The sequence below is a fragment of the Bombina bombina genome, unplaced genomic scaffold, assembly GCF_027579735.1.
Source record: "Bombina bombina isolate aBomBom1 unplaced genomic scaffold, aBomBom1.pri scaffold_408, whole genome shotgun sequence".
NCBI classification, from domain to species: Eukaryota; Metazoa; Chordata; class Amphibia; order Anura; family Bombinatoridae; genus Bombina; species Bombina bombina.
This window is the reverse complement of record NW_026512545.1, coordinates 386828-406589: the sequence shown is the minus strand read 5'-3', so window position 1 is coordinate 406589 and position 19762 is coordinate 386828. Positions and strand designations below refer to the sequence as shown.

Genomic DNA, 19762 nt, shown 5'->3' with positions numbered 1-19762 from the left:
AGAGACGTCTAAAATTGATTACAGCCTGTCGAAACCTTCAGTCTCAATCATTCCCTTCGGTAGCCTTATGCATGGAAATTCTAGGTCTTATGACTGCTGCATCGGACGCGATCCCCTTTGCTCGTTTTCACATGCGACCTCTTCAGCTCTGTATGCTGAACCAATGGTGCAGGGATTACACGAAGATATATCAATTAATATCTTTAAAACCGATTGTTCGGCACTCTCTAACGTGGTGGACAGATCACCATCGTTTAATTCAGGGGGCTTCTTTTGTTCTTCCGACCTGGACTGTAATTTCAACAGATGCAAGTCTCACAGGTTGGGGAGCTGTGTGGGGATCTCTGACGGCACAAGGAGTTTGGGAATCTCAGGAGGTGAGATTACCGATCAATATCTTGGAACTCCGTGCAGTTTTCAGAGCTCTTCAGTTTTGGCCTCTTCTGAAGAGAGAATCGTTCATTTGTTTTCAGACAGACAATGTCACAACTGTGGCATACATCAATCATCAAGGAGGGACTCACAGTCCTCTGGCTATGAAAGAAGTATCTCGAATTTTGGTTTGGGCGGAATCCAGCTCCTGTCTAATCTCTGCGGTTCATATCCCAGGTGTAGACAATTGGGAAGCGGATTATCTCAGTCGCCAAACGTTGCATCCGGGCGAATGGTCTCTTCACCCAGAGGTATTTCTTCAGATTGTTCAATTGTGGGGGCTTCCAGAGATAGATCTGATGGCCTCTCATCTAAACAAGAAACTTCCCAGGTATCTGTCCAGATCCCGGGATCCTCAGGCGGAGGCAGTGGATGCATTATCACTTCCTTGGAAGTATCATCCTGCCTATATCTTTCCGCCTCTAGTTCTTCTTCCAAGAGTAATCTCCAAGATTCTGAGGGAATGCTCGTTTGTTCTGCTAATAGCTCCGGCATGGCCTCACAGGTTTTGGTATGCGGATCTTGTCCGGATGGCATCTTGCCAGCCATGGACTCTTCCGTTAAGACCAGACCTTCTGTCACAAGGTCCTTTTTTCCATCCGGATCTGAAATCCTTAAATTTAAAGGTATGGAGATTGAACGCTTGATTCTTGGTCATAGAGGTTTCTCTGACTCCGTGATTAATACTATGTTACAGGCTCGTAAATCTGTATCTCGAGAGATATATTATAGAGTCTGGAAGACTTATATTTCTTGGTGTCTTTCTCATCATTTTTCTTGGCATTCTTTTAGAATACCGAGAATTTTACAGTTTCTTCAGGATGGTTTAGATAAGGGTTTGTCCGCAAGTTCTTTGAAAGGACAAATCTCCGCTCTTTCTGTTCTTTTTCACAGAAAGATTGCTATTCTTCCTGATATTCATTGTTTTGTACAAGCTTTGGTTCGTATAAAACCTGTCATTAAGTCAATTTCTCCTCCTTGGAGTTTGAATTTGGTTCTGGGAGCTCTTCAAGCTCCTCCGTTTGAACCTATGCATTCATTGGACATTAAATTACTTTCTTGGAAAGTTTTGTTCCTTTTGGCCATCTCTTCTGCTAGAAGAGTTTCTGAATTATCTGCTCTTTCGTGTGAGTCTCCTTTTCTGATTTTTCATCAGGATAAGGCGGTGTTGCGAACTTCTTTTGAATTTTTACCTAAAGTTGTGAATTCCAACAACATTAGTAGAGAAATTGTGGTTCCTTCATTATGTCCTAATCCTAAGAATTCTAAGGAGAAATCATTGCATTCTTTGGATGTTGTTAGAGCTTTGAAATATTATGTTGAAGCTACGAAATCTTTCCGTAAGACTTCTAGTCTATTTGTTATCTTTTCCGGTTCTAGGAAAGGCCAGAAAGCTTCTGCCATTTCTTTGGCATCTTGGTTGAAATCTTTAATTCATCTTGCCTATGTTGAGTCGGGTAAAATTCCGCCTCAAAGAATTACAGCTCATTCTACTAGGTCAGTATCTACTTCCTGGGCGTTTAGGAATGAAGCTTCGGTTGACCAGATCTGCAAAGCAGCAACTTGGTCCTCTTTGCATACTTTTACTAAATTCTACCATTTTGATGTATTTTCTTCTTCTGAAGCAGTTTTTGGTAGAAAAGTTCTTCAGGCAGCGGTTTCAGTTTGAATCTTCTGCTTATGTTTTTTGTTAAACTTTATTTTGGGTGTGGATTATTTTCAGCAGGAATTGGCTGTCTTTATTTTATCCCTCCCTCTCTAGTGACTCTTGTGTGGAAAGATCCACATCTTGGGTAGTCATTATCCCATACGTCACTAGCTCATGGACTCTTGTTAATTACATGAAAGAAAACATAATTTATGTAAGAACTTACCTGATAAATTCATTTCTTTCATATTAACAAGAGTCCATGAGGCCCACCCTTTTTTGTGGTGGTTATGATTTTTTTGTATAAAGCACAATTATTCCAATTCCTTATTTTATATGCTTCACACTTTTTTTCTTATCACCCCACTTCTTGGCTATTCGTTAAACTGATTTGTGGGTGTGGTGAGGGGTGTATTTATAGGCATTTTAAGGTTTGGGAAACTTTGCCCCTCCTGGTAGGAATGTATATCCCATACGTCACTAGCTCATGGACTCTTGTTAATATGAAAGAAATGAATTTATCAGGTAAGTTCTTACATAAATTATGTTTTTCCTGCATCAGACTACAAGAGATCCTCCCCAATAAAACATACTAGAGAGCATTTACCCCCCAGCCCCATGCTGGAAGATGACAATTCACAAGATCAAGAGGCATCTACACATATACCAGTGTCTTTGTTATCCTCTCTAGCATCTAAGCAGGATATTGCGGACATTGTCAGAACCTGTATGAGAGAGGAAATGGCGGAAATGAAACAAGACCTTCATACCCTAGGCTTCAGAGTGGAAGCTATGGAAGATCAGACAGAATTAGTGAAAGAAGAAGTCACTGGTATACAAGATCAAGTATCTGAACAGGCCACAATTATAGAAGATCTCAGTGACAAACTTGAAGATCTTGAAAATAGGGGACGCAGGAAGAACTTAAGGATCAGAGGAATCCCTGAATCAGTATTACCAAAGGACTTTTACACTTATTTTGGTGCCTTATTCGCACACCTAAAAGGGTCACAACAACCAGTTGACATGCCTTGGGACAGGGCACATAGAGCTTTAAGGCCAAAACCACCTGATACTGCGCAACCCAGAGATGTCATTATGAAGTTTAAAAACTTCCTGGAGAAAGAGGAAATCCTAAGGCTGTCCAGAAAGCATCAACCTGTACGTTTCAGGGGGACGGTTTTGCAATTTTTTGCTGATTTATCACAAAGAACTTTGCAGAGACGCAGAGAATTGGCCCCTCTAACTAAACTACTTAGAGATAAGAAAATCCTATATCGATGGGGTTTTCCCTTCCAACTATACGTGTTTCATGATACAAGTAAACTGACATGCAGGAAAATATCAGAGGTTCCAGAATTTTGCAAAGCCTTAGATTTGGACCCACCAGACTTTTCAACTGCAGATACCCCGCAACATCCCCCAGCAAGAAAAGAAAAGCGACAGCAAATGGAGCAATGGCAGTCAGTATCTTCAAGAGTGAACAGAAAAGCAGCATCACAAGGAGTCCCGCCAGAAAAGAAAAAGGCAACTAACCTGATCTTTGAAAAAGAAGGGACTTGATTACATAACGGATGGACATTAAGGCTTCAAGGAACTCTTTAAAAGAAGCTGGGTAATTAACCATAGTTATAGTTAAAAATACTCTCGATTAACAATGTTTTGTTTACAAGAGTTTTAAATGATTGTTCACCTCTGTTGGTTATTTATGCTCTTTTTTATTTTTTTTTCCCTCAAACGTTTCATTAATGTAACTACTGTTCTAGGTTTATATTGTCTCAAATCTTACACCCCTAACATATATTATCCTGAACCTCCTCCCTTATATGGTGTATTACAAACAATGAATATGCGGAAGAGGAGGCATTTTAACATTATATTTAATTAATGCACCAAAGGTCAATGTAACACGCATCCATTAATCCTGACCCCCTCCTGAGTAAGGCTACGTGATTACACATGGTCCTAATGTTCATCTCCAGATGCGAGATGAACGTTCTCTCATTGTTTTTGTATGATATAAACTTGTCGAGTTTTTGTTTGATTTTTGATGTTAATTTCCTAATTAATCTGCACTGTTTGCAGAATGAATACCAAGGTAAAAACGGGGCATTGCATAATGTGGGAAAATGTACATGGTGTGATCTTTTGAAACTTACGGTATTACTGACCAATGGAGACTCCAAATAGAATACTTAAATTTATTACACAAAATGTGAGGGGTTTTAATTCTCCTGCTAAAAGATCCATGGCAATGTCTGATTTGCATAAAAAGAAAGGAGATATATTATTCCTACAGGAGACGCATTTTAAGCGTTCTCATGAGCCGAAATTTATGAGCTCCAACTACAATCAACATTTCCATAGTTCCCATATTTCAAAAAGATGCGGAGTTAGTATCCTTATACATAAAACCATATCGTTCCAGCATATTCAAACTCACACTGACACAGAAGGCCGCTTTCTGGCGGTCTTTGGATTAATATACGGTAGGCCAGTTACACTGATCAATCTATATGCGCCCAATACCCTACAACTTCCATTCTATAGGAAAACATTTAGACGCATACTAGATGTAGCTAAAGGGCTGATTTTCATAGGAGGAGACCTTAATATCCCCATACACCCAGAACTTGATAGCTCCAACCCTAACCCCAGTACATCTAAACGCACACTTAAACATCTATGGAAAATACTGAGGGAATATAACTTCTATGATATTTGGAGGTTTGTCAACCCTGAAAAAAGAGAATATACTTTCTTCTCTTCTCCAAACAAGACTTACAGTCGGCTGGACTATCTACTTACCAATCAGATAGGCCTTGAACATATTAAAAATGCAAAAATCGTTCATACAGTATGGTCTGACCACTCAGCAGTTTTTTTTGATATAGCTTGGCCCAATACCCCAGTTACACCATATATATGGAAATTAGACGATTCCCTTTTGAAAGGGGAGATACAACTCACTAAAACCCAAAAAGCACTACAAGAATATTTTACTTTTAATACTAAAGATAATGCCGACCCGATTACAGTATGGGAGGCTCATAAATGCTTTATGAGAGGAGAATTCATGAAAAGAAAAGCCCAATTCAAAAGATTAGAAAGGCAAAAATACATGAACCTCACTACAAAACTATCGGAATTAGAACATAACTATAGGATGAACCCTGACGACCAAGCAATATACCAATCACTTCAAAATATAAGAAAAGCTCTTCACGAGCTGTTATTAAGAGAATATACAGATACCCTATCTAAATTTCGACAGAAATTTTATTACGAAGGTAACAGGGCAGGCAAATTGCTGGCTAGAGCCCTTAAAATTAAGAAATTAAAAACTTTTATCCATGCTATAAAAACCCCTAAAAATACAGAAGTTTACTCCACTAAAGATATCCTCACACAATTTGAGAAATACTATACACACCTATACAATATTAAACAAAACAATAATAACCCACATATAGACATAAATATACAAAACTACTTACAAGCACTCCCCCTTCCCACACTGGAAAAAGAACAAGCAGCTGACTTGGAAGCCCCTATCACCCCGGAAGAGATAAAAAAAGCAATACATGATCTTAACCCAGGCAAGAGTCCTGGCCCAGATGGCTTCACCACATATTATTATAAAACCCTTGCCCCGATATTAATTCCTCATCTATTGACAATCTTCAATAAAGTAAATATTAATAATCCCTTCCCCCAGACTATGTTAGAAGCCCATATCACTGTACTTCCTAAACCAGGTAAATCCCCAGATACACCCCAAAATTTTAGACCCATTTCATTGTTAAATGTAGATGTGAAATTATTTGCCAAAATCTTAGCTTCACGAATCAATAAATTCCTCCCGACATTAATAAATACGAACCAAGTCGGCTTCACACCCTACAGAGAGGCGAGGGATAATACCATGAAAATCCTGACCTTGCTCGAATACACACAAATACACAACATTCCATCTATCTTCCTGGCCATGGACGCTGAAAAAGCCTTTGATAGATTAGACTGGGCTTTTCTGAGACATACACTTGAGAGATTTGGAATGGGAGAAAGTTTCATAAACAAAATATTTACATTATATAATTCACCCACAGCCAAAATCAAACTTAACGATTCCTTATCCAGTAAAGTTGAGATCAATAATGGTACCAGACAGGGCTGCCCCTTATCCCCCATTTTATTTATATTGACAATCGAAATCCTGGCCACAGCAATTAGACATAACCCTAACATAAAAGGCATCCAGATCCAAGATACTCAATACAAACAGGCATTATATGCCGATGATATTATTCTAACACTTACCAGCCCACGACTATCTTTAGAGACATTAAAAAAGGAAATAGATAAATATAGCACATTTTCAGGATTTAAAATCAATCCCACAAAATCAGAACTGTTGGGGATCTATATACCCGAACAGGAGCTACAGGAAATCGCAAATAAATATCACTATAACATACAAACCTCCTCTATCAAATATCTGGGGATCCAAATAACATATAACCAAGACCTTCTATTTAAATTAAACTATCAGACCCTGATGGAGGAGGTGCAGCAAGAACTACGAAACTGGGAACACAAAAATTTGTCCTGGATAGGAAGAATGGAAGCATTTAAGATGACCTGTCTCCCAAAAATTTTATATAAACTCCAAACAATCCCTATCCCAGTTCCACCATCATATCTGCCCACCCTCCAAAATATTGTTAATACATATATCTGGCAAAATAAAAGACCACGCATAGCAAAAAAAATAATATATAGAAACAGGAAAAATGGAGGTTTAGGAGTCCCTAACTTAGTATACTACAGGCAAGCAGCCATCCTCAATCGGGTTATAGACTGGTGTAAACATGGGGAATGTAAAGAATGGGTGAGGCTAGAGCAACAAATAGCTAACTGTCCTAATGTGGGTGGAATGTGCTGGTTGGATAGGCTACATAGAAACATGAACAAAACGCTTCCCAGTATCATAAAGGAAACATTTAAAGTATGGGACTACATCTCTAATAAGACCACAGGTATTTCCTCCAATCCCTCCCCATTAACACCGATCTTACATAACCCAGAAATCCCGATACGACAGCACCCTGCCAACAAAACATGGTCCAATATAAACACTTTAATTCCAGTCCATACACTCATAAGCAATGGAAAACTAAAACCACAAGAGGAAATGGGGGAGATGACTCCACTCTTTATAAATGAATGGTACACACGTCAACAACTACAACATTTTATTACAAGTAACATACAGAAATCCAAACTAATTAGACCCCTTACTCTATTTGAAAATGTATGCTACTCACAAACCCCCACCAAAGGAGGTCTGTCAATGCTATACAAAATGCTGATAGAGCACCACTCCAGATCTCTACCAGCTTACTGTAAGATCTGGGAAACCGATCTACAAAAAGAAATCTCTCACAAAGATTGGGAAATAATTTTTAATAATATGGGCAAGGCCTCTTCTTCGATGAGTATTACAGAAACTAACCTGAAACTCCTATATAGATGGTACCTCACTCCGCTTAGACTTTCAAAAATCTATACAACCACAAATAGTACATGTTGGAGAGGATGCGGTGAGGAAGGTTCACTAGTCCACATATGGTGGAACTGCCCATACATTAGACAATATTGGATGAAAATTAAGGAAGAAATAGAGAAATGCTTGTCCCACAAGACCCAATTAGATCCCCTAATATTACTCTTCAACTACCCTCCTAAATTAAAATGCAAACTTAGATTAAAACTGTTACACATAATGACGAATGGAGCTAAACAACTAATACCACGACTATGGAAAAGTCTGAGAATCCCCACGATTAATGAGTGGCAGAGCCACATTACGCAGATCTTAACCCTGGAAAAATACCATTATACACAAACACAACAATTGGAGTTTTACAATAACTTAAAGTTTATATGGGAAGATTATCTAGCATCAATGTGAGTAACTGATTCACGGTATCACTTGCAGTTTTTCTATCTGTTAAGATCAATGTCATATTCATGTACCCACCATATTGAGATATATTGTGTTCTTAATTGTAATGCTTTGTCACTTTCTGTTATGTATCTATGTTTTATTTACAACAATAAAGGAAATTTAAAAAAAAAAAAAAAAAAAAAAAAAAAAAAAAAATAACATGTACCAATTACCTAGGTTTAGATACTAGTAATTTAAGAGATATCCTAGTTTTCTTAAATATGAATGGACCAACTAGTATTGTACACTATAGGGATATCACAATATTAATATTATAAGGGGAATATATAATTAATTAATAGTCTCATAGCTACACAGTGCCATTTCAGTTATCCGTGAAGTAATTAATATCGCATGCTTTATTCATTCCTAGTGGTTGGCATGTATTAAGCTTTAATATCCAAAATATTTCTTTCTTATCTAAGATTTTTTGCCTATTGCCTCCTCTAATTGGAATTTTAGCGATATCAATGATTTGAACTGACATGTCAGCCTTGTGGGTGAAATGTAAACCATTAAAGTGACTAGCGACTGCGGAGTCCTTAGAATAGTTTTTGACGTCCCTAACATGTTCCCCAAACCTGGTTCTGACTTCGCGTGAGGTTTTACCTACATATTGACTTTTACAGATATTACACGTTAAAAGGTAGATGACAAATCTGGTTTTGCAGTTAGCATAGAAATCTATGACATATTGTTTATTATCTACACTTGAGTAAAAGTGTGTACCTCTAATGAGGTTAGGACAAGTTAAGCAATCCCTGCTACCACATTTGTATAGCCCCTTCTTTGATAGCCAGTCTCCTGAGGGGACACTCGTAGTATCAGTAACCAAGCTGGGAGCAAGTACTTTCCCTAATGTCCTTGGTTTTTTAGGGACGTACCTGAAATTATTTACAAATGGTTTGAGAATGTCATCTCCCAAAAGGATATGGGAATGCTTCTTTAAAATCTTTACTACTGCATCATAATTTGTTGAATACTATGTTGTAAAAACTATAGTGTCACTAGTGACTTGGTTCTTCTTATGTGCAGTAATGGGTTGTTTATTATAAGCCTTAACTGCTAATCTGCATTGTTCAAGCCTACTTGGGTTATAGCCTCTCTTGGTAAGTCTATCTTTTAGCTCTAAGGACTGTCTGTCATAGATGGAATCATCTTGGGTATTCCTGCGTAGCCTAATAAACTGCCCTCTTGGGATGGCTTTTTTTACATGTTCTGGGTGTTGGGATGCCGCATGCAGTATTGTATTGCCTGCCACTGGTTTTCTATAGGTTTGTGTTACTATTTGATTTTCACTAATTAATAAAGTAAGATCCAAATAGTTAATCTGTTTATCATTTACTTCACCTGTAAATCTTAAACCCATGAGATTATCACTCAAATATGACAGCAAATCATCCAAAATGACCATTTTTTTATCATTATTGACAATTAGCAACAGATCGTCTATGTAACGAACAAAAAAAAAAAAAAAGTGGTGGGAACTTACTTATATTTTTTCAACAAATAACCCTTGGATGGATGAAGTAGTGCTTTTTGTTCGTTACATAGACGATCTGTTGCTAATTGTCAATAATGATAAAAAAATGGTCATTTTGGATGATTTGCTGTCATATTTGAGTGATAATCTCATGGGTTTAAGATTTACAGGTGAAGTAAATGATAAACAGATTAACTATTTGGATCTTACTTTATTAATTAGTGAAAATCAAATAGTAACACAAACCTATAGAAAACCAGTGGCAGGCAATACAATACTGCATGCGGCATCCCAACACCCAGAACATGTAAAAAAAGCCATCCCAAGAGGGCAGTTTATTAGGCTACGCAGGAATACCCAAGATGATTCCATCTATGACAGACAGTCCTTAGAGCTAAAAGATAGACTTACCAAGAGAGGCTATAACCCAAGTAGGCTTGAACAATGCAGATTAGCAGTTAAGGCTTATAATAAACAACCCATTACTGCACATAAGAAGAACCAAGTCACTAGTGACACTATAGTTTTTACAACAGAGTATTCAACAAATTATGATGCAGTAGTAAAGATTTTAAAGAAGCATTCCCATATCCTTTTGGGAGATGACATTCTCAAACCATTTGTAAATAATTTCAGGTACGTCCCTAAAAAACCAAGGACATTAGGGAAAGTACTTGCTCCCAGCTTGGTTACTGATACTACGAGTGTCCCCTCAGGAGACTGGCTATCAAAGAAGGGGCTATACAAATGTGGTAGCAGGGATTGCTTAACTTGTCCTAACCTCATTAGAGGTACACACTTTTACTCAAGTGTAGATAATAAACAATATGTCATAGATTTCTATGCTAACTGCAAAACCAGATTTGTCATCTACCTTTTAACGTGTAATATCTGTAAAAGTCAATATGTAGGTAAAACCTCACGCGAAGTCAGAACCAGGTTTGGGGAACATGTTAGGGACGTCAAAAACTATTCTAAGGACTCCGCAGTCGCTAGTCACTTTAATGGTTTACATTTCACCCACAAGGCTGACATGTCAGTTCAAATCATTGATATCGCTAAAATTCCAATTAGAGGAGGCAATAGGCAAAAAATCTTAGATAAGAAAGAAATATTTTGGATATTAAAGCTTAATACATGCCAACCACTAGGAATGAATAAAGCATGCGATATTAATTACTTCACGGATAACTGAAATGGCACTGTGTAGCTATGAGACTATTAATTAATTATATATTCCCCTTATAATATTAATATTGTGATATCCCTATAGTGTACAATACTAGTTGGTCCATTCATATTTAAGAAAACTAGGATATCTCTTAAATTACTAGTATCTAAACCTAGGTAATTGGTACATGTTATTTTTTAATTTTTTATTATCATGTCTAGGTATTACATTATTCCACACACTGGCTCAGGTATGTCTGAATCTGAATCTGTATCTATATTTTTTGTAAGTAATCCCAATGTAAATTTGTTGTTGTTTTTATTTTGTCACTGTTTTTAATAATGATTTGCACACTAAGGGTTAATGGTTTTCCTTGCCCTTTAAAAAGGCACCACACACTAGGTGCTGCAGCCTATGAATAAGCGCCACTAGGGGGCGCGAAACGCGTCAGGCCTGTCTTTTTTCACCCCCTGTCTATGTGTCCAGCTTGATTGTGTATTTTATATACAATTTTTAAATATATTTTTTCATTAAAGTTTTGAATTTTTTATCGATTATAGTTGCGCCTATCTGGTTATTGGAGTACCTGCCATTTGCCCTCCTGTTCTTATAACACATGAAGGTTGTTTACAATAACATAACTCGGCTTTTCCATTTGATATTGGTCTAGTAATATTCATTGTTAATGGTAGACATATTGTACATTTACATTACTTTAGCATTAATTAATCTTGACTACAGAAAAATGAGCTTTGCTTCTCATACCGGGAGTCAAACCCGGGCCACCTGGGTGAAAACCAGGAATCCTAACCGCTAGACCATATGGGAAAAGATGGTGCAAGATTCAGAGAGCTCCATCATCTATAAGTAATTGTCAAAAATCACAAAAAAATTCAAAATCAAATTTGTCTGGATTGTTAACCTTAGATTGCAAATATTTGTTGCTTATATGCTCTTCTCTTGGTTTCACTATATAATGGTATTTGGACATGCTCCTCTGCAAGTGTTTGAAGCTGTAGGCTACTATTTATTTTCATTTAACGGCAGCTTGGAGTTTAAAAATCATGAATTCTTTAAGTGAAGATCATGCACATTAAGGGTCACGAGACAACATTTCCCCGAAACCTCCAGCTGTGCCTTGTTAGCGCAGTAGGTAGCGCGTCAGTTTCATAATCTGTAGGTCGTGAGTTCAAGCCTCACACAAGGCACTTTTCAAAATGATCTTTTGATACAAAAACTTGAAAGGGGTGTGACATTTCAAAATCAGTTTGCTTTATTTGGATAGTAAAGTGTTTATTTTGAAATGTAAGCTACTAATTTTCACTTCAACATAGACCCAGGATAAAGAGAAACATTGAAAAATACAAGTTGAAATAAACCTTAGTGCCTGAAATAAACCTGTTCCCTCTAAAGCGGGACATGTTGATGGGCAATATAAATACAAACAGAATTCAGATTAAAGCAAGAGACAGAGTAACACATGAAGGTTGTTTACAATAACATAACTCGGCTGTTCCATTTGATATTGGTCTAGTAATATTTATTGTTAATGGTAGACATATTGTACATTTACATTACTTTAGCATTAATTAATCTTGACTACAGAAAAATGAGCTTTGCTTCCCATACCGGGAGTCGAACCCGGCCGCCTGGACCATATGGGAAAAGATGGCGCAAGTTTCAGAGAGCTCCATCATCCATAAGTAATTGTCAAAAATCACAAAAAAATTCAAAATCAAATTTGTCTGGATTGTTAACCTTAGATTGCAAATATTTGTTGCTTATATGCTCTTCTCTTGGTTTCACTATATAATGGTATTTGGACATGCTCCTCTGCAAGTGTTTGAAGCTGTAGGCTACTATTTATTTTCATTTAACGGCAGCTTGGAGTTTAAAAATCATGAATTCTTTTAGTGAAGATCATGCACATTAAGGGTCACGAGACAACATTTCCCCGAAACCTCCAGCTGGGCCTTGTTAGCGCAGTAGGTAGCGCGTCAGTCTCATAATCTGAAGGTCGTGAGTTCAAGCCTCACACAAGGCACTTTTCAAAATGATCTTTTGATACAAAACTTGAAAGGGGTGTGACATTTCAAAATCAGTTTGCTTTATTTGGATAGTAAAGTGTTTATTTTGAAATGTAAGCTACTCATTTTCACTTCAACATAGACCCAGGATAAAGAGAAAAATTGAAAAATACAAGTTGAAATAAACCTTAGTGCCTGAAATAAACCTGTTCCCTCTAAAGCGGGACATGTTGATGGGCAATATAAATACAAACAGAATTCAGATTAAAGCAAGAGACAGAGTAACACATGAAGGTTGTTTACAATAACATAACTCGGCATTTCCATTTGATATTGGTCTAGTAATATTCATTGTTAATGGTAGACATATTGTACATTTACATTACTTTAGCATTAATTAATCTTGACTACAGAAAAATGAGCTTTGCTTCTCATTCCGGGAGTCGAACCCGGGCCGCCTGGATGAAAACCAGGAATCCTAACCGCTAGACCATATGGGAAAAGATGGTGCAAGTTTCAGAGAGCTCCATCATCCATAAGTAATTGTCAAAAAACACAAAAAAATTCAAAATCAAATTTGTCTGGATTGTTAACCTTAGATTGCAAATATTTGTTGCTTATATGCTCTTCTCTTGGTTTCACTATATAATGGTATTTGGACATGCTCCTCTGCAAGTGTTTGAAGCTGTAGGCTACTATTTATTTTCATTTAACGGCAGCTTTGAGTTTAAAAATCATGAATTCTTTTAGTGAAGATCATGCACATTAAGGGTCACGAGACAACATTTCCCCAAAACCTCCAGCTGGGCCTTGTTAGCGCAGTAGGTAGCGCGTCAGTCTCATAATCTGAAGGTCGTGAGTTCAAGCTTCACACAATGCACTTTTCAAAATGATCTTTTGATACAAAACTTGAAAGGGGTGTGACATTTCAAAATCAGTTTGCTTTATTTGGATAGTAAAGTGTTTATTTTGAAATGTAAGCTACTAATTTTCATTTCAACATAGACCCAGGATAAAGAGAAACATTGAAAAATACAAGTTGAAATAAACCTTAGTGCCAGCTTTGGCAGATTAACTCAATTTTTCATTTTAGGAAATTGCATGCATTTAAGATGCCTTGGACCCATAAAAATGCTATTTTATGGGTTGATGTTGCACTTCCAATCCCTAATTTCAGGTCTAATTAAAGGCAAAAAAGCTAAGTCTTCCATTTATTCAGACTCCCATAAAATAATTTACATTTTTAGAAAAGGTACAAGCATAATTTATAAAGGAAGCTATCTATGCAAGAAATTGATATATTTATGTAATGTGTCTGTTTCTCAAGTAAAAGGTGCAGACCGCAGAATTTGTAGGGTTTGCAATATGCCTTTTTATCCGTTCATCCACCCTAATCACCATGTGGGCCACTGCCACCTTTTTCTATATTCTTCTGCTTTTAAAAAATAAACACAAAAAAACCTGTTCCCTCTAAAGCGGGACATGTTGATGGGCAATATAAATACGAACAGAATTCAGATTAAAGCAAGAGACAGAGTAACACATGAAGGTTGTTTACAGGAATCCTAACCGCTAGACCATATGGGAAAAGATGGTGCACTTCTCAGAGAGCTCCATCCTCCATGAATAATTGTCAAAAAAAAAAAAAAAAATCTAAATCGTATTTGTCTGGATTGTTAACCTTAGATTGCAAATATTTGTTTCTTATATGCTCTTCTCTTGGTTTCACTATATAATAGTATTTGGACATGCTCCTCTGCAAGTGTTTGAAGCTGTAGGCTACTATTTATTTTCATTTAACGGCAGCTTGGAGTTTAAAAATCATGAATTGTTTTAATTTGGGGGGCCTTTTTTATTTTGATAGGGCTATTAGATTAGGTGTAATTAGTTTAAACATTTGATAATTAGTTTTTTATTTTGTGTAATTTAGTGTTTATTTTTTGTAATATAGTTAATTGTATTTAATTAATGTAATTGATTTAATTGTAGTGTAAGGTTAGGTGTTAGTGTAACTCAGGTTAGGTTTTATTTTACAGGTAAATTTGTATTTATTTTAACTAGGTATCTAGTAAATAGTTAATAACTATTTAGTAACTAGTCTACCTAGTTAAAATAAATACAAACTTGCCTGTGAAATAAAAATAAAACTTAAGATAGATACAATGTAACTATTAGTTATATTCCCTGAGGCAGAACATTTCTTCACTTTCTGCAATATAATTATTTTAGTGAAAATTTTTCTACAGATCATTTTTAAATAAAATTCAATTTTAAGTTAGGCAGTTACACTATGGCGCCAGTTCAGCAGTAATGTGTTGGTCAACTGAAGAATAAAGCCATTTTTAACGTTTTATAATATAATATAGTGTAGTAGTTGAAAATTGCATTGCAAATTTATCTGCATACAAAAAAAAAGAAATTGTAAAATGTCTCAAATTCTTTTTCTTCTTTTCTCTTGGTCCAACATAGAAATGTAGTGATAAAAAAGAAGCAGGAATTCCCGGTGACTTCCCAGAAAAGGTGGAGCAAGAGGACACTTGAAAAATCGCGCCTCTCCTATGAGCTCCAACTACCAGCTTCCACAGCGCAGTGATCCTTGGCCGTTATCGCATAAGTGGCCCGGATTAACAGGTGCTACAGCGCTATGGAAGTCACCTGTAAAGCAAATGCTCCTGTGGCTGGAATAACCCCATCTTTACTGGAACGGTAGTCCTTTATACCCTAGGCACCAAGAAGGCTGAAAGGCAAGAGAGACAGCGGAGGCAAAGACCCCAGAGCTACTAACCACCAGCCGTGATGCACGCTCAACACAGAAGGGCAGCTGAAGTAAAAGGGACCCCCGGACAAGTGTTAGTATAGGACGGCTCCCAGTAAGCAACAAACCTGTAAACATTACAGTTGGTTGTGGCAATAACACAGCTCTAACAAACTACAATCATTAGGAATCCTATACAGGTACTGATTTCTTTTTACTCTTTCACAGTTTACCCTGACGGCCAGCAGCATTTACCCTCAGAAGGTTTTTGTAAAGCAGTATGTTATGAGAGCTGTTGTTAATTTATACAAAGCTAATTTAGCTGAAAGCCTTGTTCAGTGCACAATAAAGGGGGCAAATGAGGCTGTGATTTGGAAAGACTTGGAAGTATCCATAGGCTGTTTAAATAACGGCTGGGAAAATTATTGTTTATGAGCACAGAAACAAGCATTCTAGGTGCCAGTTCCAATAGAAGTGTCAGTACTATTCAATACTCCCATAACCCCTGCAGGTAGTAGTTGAAAGAAGGTGGATCCATAACCCTTGAGTAAGAGCAGAAAAGATTCACAGAGAACTTTGTGGAAAGTAAAGGGTTATCATTTTGTCCAAACTCACAGTTGGGCAAATTTGAAACAATAAAAGATATACAATTGTTCCTACGGAAATTACTTTAAAAAAAGCACTTATCTAATAAAGACTTTAATGAAGCCCCGACGGATCTGTCAGAGGACGAACTAGAATCACTCCAGAATTTGGAGGATTTATTGACTGAACAAGATGCACCGGAAAGATCCAACTGGCGGAAAGCTTTAAAACCCAAATCTAAATTTGTCCCAGCAAGCAATACAAGCTCCAATATTGATGTATTCAATCAAATTGTGTGTAATTCCATCAAAATCCAAAAATCTATCTAAAAAGGAAAGAGAAGCTCTCAAAGATATCGAATCATGGGATGATACTATTATCAGGAGTGCGGACAAGGGAGGAAATATTGTTGTATGGCCAGAGGAAATGTACCTAAAAGAAGCGCTTTCACAACTAAAAAATAAATCCTGTTATAAGGAATTATGGAGCAATCCAACCACACAATTCCATCAACAATATAACAAACTGATTGATGAAGCAAAGCTAAATGGCCTTATTACCAACAAGGAGAAGAAGTTCTTAAAAGTAACACATCCTAAAATTGATACTTTCTATTTAATCCCTAAGATCCCTAAGATCCACAAGAAGATCAACAAGAATAATAAACAACCTCCTGGCCATCCAATTGTGTCGGGAAATGAAAACCTAACGGAAAGAGCAAGTCAGTACATAGATCTCATAGATCTTAACACAACTTCCCTCGTATGTGAGAGATACAATGGAGGTACTACAGCTAATCAAAGACATCAATATTTCAGAAACCACTTGGTTGGTGACATCAGATGTGGAATCTTTGTACACCAGCATTAACCATCAGCTGGGACTAAATGCTGTTAAATATTTCCTAGACATGTAAACTGAAGAGAGCACAGAGCATAATTATTTCATAATGGACCTATTAAAGTTCGTTCTCACAAAAAACTATTTTTTATTCAATAACAAATTCTATTTACAAACCCAAGGCACTGCCATGGGCACTGCTTGCGCACCGACCTATGCAAATTTATTCTTAGGTTGGTGGGAACATACCACAGTCTTCTCAGATACCAACAATTAATATACCAAGTATATTCCTCTGTGGATTAGGTATATTGATGATATCCTATTTTTATGGGAGGGATCTGAATCAGAATTAAATGCATTTTTAAACCAACTGAATAACAACAACCTGAATATCAAACTTACGTATCAGAAAAGCCTCACTGATATTTATTTTTTAGATCTACAAATTCATAAAGAAACCAATGGCTTTCTGAGTACAGATGTATTTAGAAAAGAAACAGCAACTAACAATGTACTCCATTCAACCAGTGCTCACGCACCTAATACAATCAAATCCCTACCAATTGGGGAATTTTTAAGAATGAAAAGTAACTGCTCTGATGACAAAATGTTTAAAATAAGAGCATTAGAATTGGAAAACAGTCAATCTCAAGAGGATATAGTAAAAAATCAATCCGAAAAGGTAAAAGAAGAGCTTTCGAGACCCCAAGGTCAGATTTATTGAAGGTCCGAAACAAAAATCCTAATAATAAAACGAGATTGGTACTAACATACAATGACCAGTCCAAGCAGGTTGTTAACATAATCCAACAAAATTGCACATATTACAAGCAGACCGACAATTGAAGGATCTAATTGGATCAAGAGCAGAAATCAGCTATAGAAGATCCAGAAATTTAAAAGAGATCCTGAGCCCAATTAATTATTTGAAAAAAAAAATGAAAAAATGAGAACTACAGAACAAGGCTCTTTTCCTTGTGGAAGCTGCTCGACTTGTCCCAATATGATCAAAAAGAAAAAAATAATTGCAGATAGATTTGGAAAACAACACCAAATCAAAACTTATATAAGCTGCAATACGGTTGGAGTTATTTATGCTCTCCATTGTATGTGTCCCTGTACTTATATTGGAATGAGAACCAGAAAATTACATACAAGAATTATGGAACATCTTCAAAAGATACGTAATGCTCCCCAAGATATGTCCAAAAACAAAAAAACCACGTCCGTAGCCTCACATTCTTACCAACATCACCAATCCAAAACATCCGAATTGGAATGTTATGGTGTACACAAATTGTCCTTGGGTCTAAGAGGAGGAGATCTGGGAAAAGCACTATTAAAAGCTGAAACCAGATAAATTTATCTTATGGATTGTGTGTATCCAAAAGGTTTAAATGAACAGAATAATTATTCAATGTTCATTTAAAAGAACCTCAATAATATAGTTGAGATGAACCCCATTAGGAGTGAAATTTAATCATCTGTGTTCAAATTGTAAAAAAATTGTTCAATTGAGACATAATCTGCAACTTGTCTTTGAATTCAGTATATTTGGAATAATTAAAACCAAGATTTACAAACTAGCAACTGAATATATATTATTTAACAATATAAAATACTAGCGGGTTAAGCAACCACAGGATAAAACTGGATTCAACATATATTTTCTTACACCTAATTAAATTTATATCACATTGGAAACTCTGTTTATCACATTATGGTGTTCAACACACTCAATTTACATGTAGTTCTTAATATATAAGAATTACAGCTTTATGCCACTGTTATCATCTCTTACACATGTTTGTATAAATATCTCAACAGGAGGACCAATATAATGTATAACAACAAAGAAACCCTTATCTAACAAAATCTTAACAACATAAAGCTCTAGAAGGTTAGGGAACTATTGAATAAATTGGATTCAACATATTTTTTTTACACTAAGTTAAATTCACATCACACTGGAAACTCTGTTCTTCACATGATAGTGTTCACCACACTTAATCCACACATAGTTCTTAGTATATAAGAATTATGGCTTTATGTTACCCTTGATCTTCACTCACACACGTTTAAACACATCTTCACAGGAAATCCACTATGATGTATATTAACCAAGAAACCTTGTCTAACAAAATTTCACATCACCTATTTTAGTAATCACATCACCTTATCCTTTCTATCTACTAGATTTAAAATTTATGTACACTAAATTCCATGATTCTATTTCTCTGATGAATTCCTGGACACCAACACAATTTCTAACACACTTTAAGACACTCCTTATATGCCTACTAATGAATCTCATCATTTTGACTTTCACATTGATTTATTGTCATGCCTCTTTATAAACATCCCTTTACTGGATACAAAGGGAGCTATCCAATTAAAAATTAACAAATCATCTGATATTTGTTACTTAAAGTTTTTAATCAGAAGATCTATATTCAGAATCATATTCAGAAGATCCTATCCTACTGTACTGTGTTCGTAAAGTATAGTAGTATGTATTCAGTTATCTTGATATAAACCAAAATTGATGCTAAAGAATTCTCAAACAAGTTTCAGAAAGTGTTTTGTTGAAACATTTGAAACCTAATATGTAATATACAAAAAAAAAATTACATTTAAAATATAATGGCCCTAAGAGGTCCGGATTTCAATACAAAGAGAGTATAATATCTGCAGTAATAATTTTAATATAAAAAGTGAACAGGATTTTTCTGCAGATGCTAATAATTGACAAGTACCCAGGGAGAATCTATTTCTCTCCCCTTTATGTATGCAATTATCAGCAATAAA

The 19762-nt window shown here is 36.2% G+C and overlaps 4 non-coding genes across 4 annotated transcripts; 3 read left to right on the top strand and 1 right to left on the bottom strand.

Moving 5' to 3' along the window:
• Positions 1-11500: 11500 nt before the first annotated feature.
• On the bottom strand, positions 11501-11572 carry TRNAE-UUC (transfer RNA glutamic acid (anticodon UUC)). The gene has a single exon. It is a non-coding gene; the product is annotated as a tRNA-Glu (tRNA).
• Positions 11573-11879: 307 nt separating this feature from the next.
• Positions 11880-11952, top strand: TRNAM-CAU (transfer RNA methionine (anticodon CAU)). The gene has a single exon. It is a non-coding gene; the product is annotated as a tRNA-Met (tRNA).
• Positions 11953-12715: 763 nt separating this feature from the next.
• Positions 12716-12788, top strand: TRNAM-CAU (transfer RNA methionine (anticodon CAU)). The gene has a single exon. It is a non-coding gene; the product is annotated as a tRNA-Met (tRNA).
• Positions 12789-13578: 790 nt separating this feature from the next.
• Positions 13579-13651, top strand: TRNAM-CAU (transfer RNA methionine (anticodon CAU)). The gene has a single exon. It is a non-coding gene; the product is annotated as a tRNA-Met (tRNA).
• Positions 13652-19762: the final 6111 nt, after the last annotated feature.